Below are 4,634 nucleotides of genomic sequence, written 5' to 3' on the forward strand. Positions count from 1 at the left end.
TCGTGGTACGAACGACATAAATCTGAGTAGACTTGTGGCAAAGAAAGTACAATCACTGCAGCAATCTATCAAGGAAAGTGTGCTTGTCTATGAAAAGGCATGATATTACAGGAAGAGGGCTGGGAATGATATTACAGGAAGAGGGCTGGGATTTCCCACGCTGAAGTGTGCTGATTTTGCAAAGGTGGAGAGCTGAGCTGGCTTTCCACAGGGAAAGGAGCTGTTGATGTGACGAGAGGAGTTGATCATGAGGGGCTCATCATCAGGCTACAGTAATTGCTAGGTCTCTCATGGCCACTAAGGATGGAGTCATGATTAGGGACAATCGTCTCATGAAGAGAAAAGCTTGCACATTTTGAAGTTTTGGAGAGACGCTTTCCTAGGCTCACGCAAATCCTCTGGACCACCATCTCCATCATCTCAGCGTCCTTTTCTACAGTGCTCTCTCATGGCTAGTAATACTTCCTTTAAAAATGCATAACATATAGCGCACATGAAAATCTTTATACAGCTAGTTTTGACTTGTCAGTTGTATGAAGTGCTATATACAGCAGTCTTGTTGTACTATCTTCTGTGTGCAGGTAGCAGCGAGTAGTTTTAAGAGAAGTTGTCGATATCTAGAATCTTTGTGGCTACCCCCTTTTTTGAATTGTCCTATAGCTTCTCCATTTCAACTGAAAAGAAAAGTAGCATGTCCTTTATGATAAAAATGGTGCTTCGTGAATCAATCTTAATGTAAGAAATCCTTCTTCACACATGAGAAGTTTTCAGTGATGTCACATGGTTAATAAGTTGTGATGCCTAAAACATAGCTGGGTGGCCAAACAGAGGTGGTCCCCTTGGGCTGAATGAAAGATTTTTGCCACCAATTGTGACCAGTCTTTGGCATTCCCGTTGTCTCGATACTTGGGAGGAGTTATGATTGCTTTATTTAGAGAAAGAAGAGAGAATGTTTTAAAAACCTCATGATACTCTTGACAACAACTTTGGAGGCCCGAGTGAGAACCTTAAGAGGAGAAAAGTTACTTAGTTGGGCTCTATCACTAAGCTACAAGCCGCAAATACTGTGAAAAGTGAGCAACACTACAAGATACAAGCCACATAGCAATGTTTAAAGCGACGTAAATATTCATTAAATAAAAGTAGCCCCATCATCGCTAAAAGCCATCAGTATAGGTGTATCTACAAATTTGTCGCTAGTTGCGACACTAATAGTGATGCAGATAGCAACGCTTTGCGATGCATATACCTAATGGGATAGAGATGCATATAGCAAATTAGTGATGTTGCCTCACCACCCACAACACCATATGCTGAATAATATTCTACAAAGCAATTACATATTGAATACACATAGATTCATAAGACTTATAACTTATAAAATAAGTACAAGACTGGTGATGACAACTCATAAAATTACATGAAACCATGGAGAGGAGAGTTCAAAACAAAAATGAAAATCTATTTGTAAATATCACAAAGGGTGATTTTATATAAAAGATGATAAATATATCTAGGGAATGCTACATAGAAGAGATCTGCATGGAATAGAGAACCAAAAAAAAAGGAATGTGCGCTTCATGAATCCAAGTACATGCTGCAGCTCCTCACCATCTAAAAGCTTGTTCGGATGCAAAGGAGCCTTGAATGTACTCTACAAAATAAACAACTAGACATTAGTTCACCATACATAATGTATAACAAAAAAACTAATGACTATAAACAAGAAAAAAGGTTGGCTTATTAGTCTACCATGTGTATACAATCTATTGATAAGTGCAATGAGATCTTGTCTCTTTGTATCTTGAGTCTCCAAACCTATGGGATCACGGTTTGTGAGGGAGTGCTACAAAGAAAACAATATAGCATTGTAAGAAATAAGATTGTTAATAACAAGTGATCTTTCAAACAAGAAAGGAAGAACAACCAAAAGAAAACTTACAAAGTCCTCATGCAAAGATACATAGACAGAAAACAATGTTAGCATAATCAATATAAGGATTAAGGTAAAGAACGATAACATAACCCTACAAAAAAGGATGGTATTTAAATTTCATATGCTAAAGTATCCTTAAAAGCGAAGTGAATTATCAATGAATTGAGCAAAGCAGACACAAATAAGACCCAGCCTATGGCTCCATATCAAGCTCTTAGCATTGCTTGGTGTACACTAGAAGGTCTATATATAGGTCACCACTGAAAGAAGAGTCCACTTCATTCTTCAAAAATTCCTGGCCTCATATCTTTTCGTCTACATTACTCATGCAAGTCTCCTCTACACGCTCCAAGCCCTCTTCGCCCTCAACCCTCTGCAACATCGACCCCTCTACATGCATGCTCTCCTCATCCACATTGGAGATATTACTTTCATCATACGCTCATGCACTCTCAGGTGTTGACGGTATAATATACCACCATTGAGGTTGTCAAGGATTTGGATAGAAGATTATTTGTTCAATATGACATATAAGAGTGAATCAATATTCGTGACTATTTTGTGTCCTGGAAACTTTAATTAAAAAGGTCATGCTCTTGTTCGCAATGACCTAGAAAGACAAACATGTTGTGCAAATCTGTCCATCTTTTCTCGGAATCTACATTTAAAAATCCAAATGAACCTTGTCGAGCTCCTTCCAATACCACTTTAAACCACTCTACATCGAATATGATCATGGAGAAGCTATAGTAATCCACTAAGATAACACTTTGTAAGTTGCCAAAATACTCAATCTCATCTACTATAGTATTCGAATTTGTGGCTTGCCATCAGCTCTGTTACATGAACTTTGCCATGACACCACAATTCATTATGGAGCACATTTTTTCAATGGTCTCAACTCAAAAATGTCACCCACATGACCACACCATGCTATAGATTTTGTATTGTACAAAAAAATAATTAAATTAGTTATTGCATATAAAATCTAGATATGAAAACAAAGAAATCATGTGGTCACCTTCAGTCCACATCCCCTTCGAAATTTCCACTCCTTTTGGTTGAAACCTCTACCCCTTCGCATTGTCGTGACGCTCCGCGTCTACCTCTGAAAACCTGAGGGCAGAGTTTTTTGCCAAAATTTTGGATTCTTAAGCTAGTGTCATTATAAGTTTATTTTTCATTGTGTATTTGTGTCTTCTATTTTTAATGATATTGTGGGAGCTACTACAGGGGAAGAATATATATTGAGTGATGAATTTCACCATGAATTATTACTTCCATAAATTTTGTGCAAAGGGCTTTTTGCATTGTTGGGAATCCTATGACAGAACTAACTTTAAGATTATCTATAGCTTCAAGTCAAGAGACTTCTGTGCCTTTTGAATCTGCAACACCTAAGATACTTGTCCTAGCAATGAACTTTAGAGATCAGCAAAGCCACCTATTTTCTCCTATCTTGGTGATAGCTCTTGCTACAGGTGACTAATTTGAAAAGTACCTGAAGAATGCCATGCTGCTGGGAAACAGTTTTGTTACAAATAGAGTTTTTTTTTGAACCTACATATTTTCGAGCTATAATAGAGATTAGTATGCATGCGGTTAAATTGGTTTTCCTACTTGGGGAGCTTGCTTTGATTAATATGATTGTACTAAGGTGTATATCCCTTCACAAAGACATCAATTTTTCCTATTCTTTCTTGGATTTTCCATGGGAAGAATGTTCATTGAAAAAGAATGCAATGGAGTATGTGGAGTGCGAAGCCACAATAAAAGTCTTTCTTCCAGAGATGCAATGAAGACGAAGGGGCATAACGAAAATGGAGCAATTTATGATATATGGTGCAGATCCCAGTCGAAGGCTTGAAAGATCATCTAGCTGGATTATCAATTCACTTTTCATTATACGTGCATAATGTATTTATTGATGTCAAGTTAAAGAAAAAGCATAGGCTTTCTAGTAACCACGTGCTTTGAAGGTGGCAATAATAAAAGATTTTACCTTTATTAAGGGAGGGATGAGTACGACAAAACCCGATTGTGAGGTATATATAAGGGGAACGACTTGGTGGAACGGGAGGCCGAAGACGCAGACGTCGAAGGTCGAAGAAGAAGCTTGCAGCGATGGAGGAGCAGCCGTTCATGCAAATATTGATTCCTCCTCCCCCTCCTTCTCCTCGTCTTCTGTTGCCTCTTTTGTCCTCCTCCTCCTTCTTCAACATCAGCCAATATGTTGTCCGTGTTCATGATCCAAAATCTCCTCCTCTTCTTGTTGACCTTATGCAGTTTCTTCTTCGGACGGGCCACGGGTACTGCTCGATTAGTTCTACTATCACATGCTGAGGTATTAGCTAGAGGAGCACGTGAATAAAGACGAAGACAAAAACAGAGAGAGGTGAGGGACGAGGAAGGTCACGAGAAGGCGAACAAAAAAGAAGGGAAATGACAACATGAAAGGTGATCGAACAAACCTAGTCGCAAAGTTGACGAAGGGATTAAAGATTACGATAATCAGCCAAGACGAAGCTGCAGACATAGTCGCGTGATGGCAACCTAAAAGCAAAGGAAGGAAAAATCTTGAAGGACGCAAGAGGGTGATGCCAACCTAAAAGCAAAGGAAGGTAAAATCTCGAAGGACGCAAGCGGGAGGCTGTCTCTGTGCAAGGATTGAAGAGGAGTGACAAGAGACCAAAAGGAG

At 38.9% G+C, this 4,634-nt stretch overlaps 1 long non-coding RNA gene across 1 annotated transcript; it reads right to left on the minus strand.

The window, feature by feature from the left end:
- Positions 1–1,752: 1,752 nt before the first annotated feature.
- LOC148027563 (uncharacterized) lies at positions 1,753–4,091 on the minus strand. Its single transcript, XR_015692551.1, has 3 exons — positions 3,939–4,091; positions 2,958–3,052; positions 1,753–1,846 (listed from the first exon to the last, which is right to left on the minus strand). It is a non-coding gene; the product is annotated as an uncharacterized LOC148027563 (long non-coding RNA).
- Between the last annotated feature and the right edge of the window lie 543 nt (positions 4,092–4,634).

The sequence above is a fragment of the Lygodium microphyllum genome, chromosome 12 (genome assembly GCF_053477565.2).
Source record: "Lygodium microphyllum isolate KBCC chromosome 12, Lygodium_microphyllum_v1.1.10, whole genome shotgun sequence".
Classification (NCBI taxonomy): Eukaryota; Viridiplantae; Streptophyta; class Polypodiopsida; order Schizaeales; family Lygodiaceae; genus Lygodium; species Lygodium microphyllum.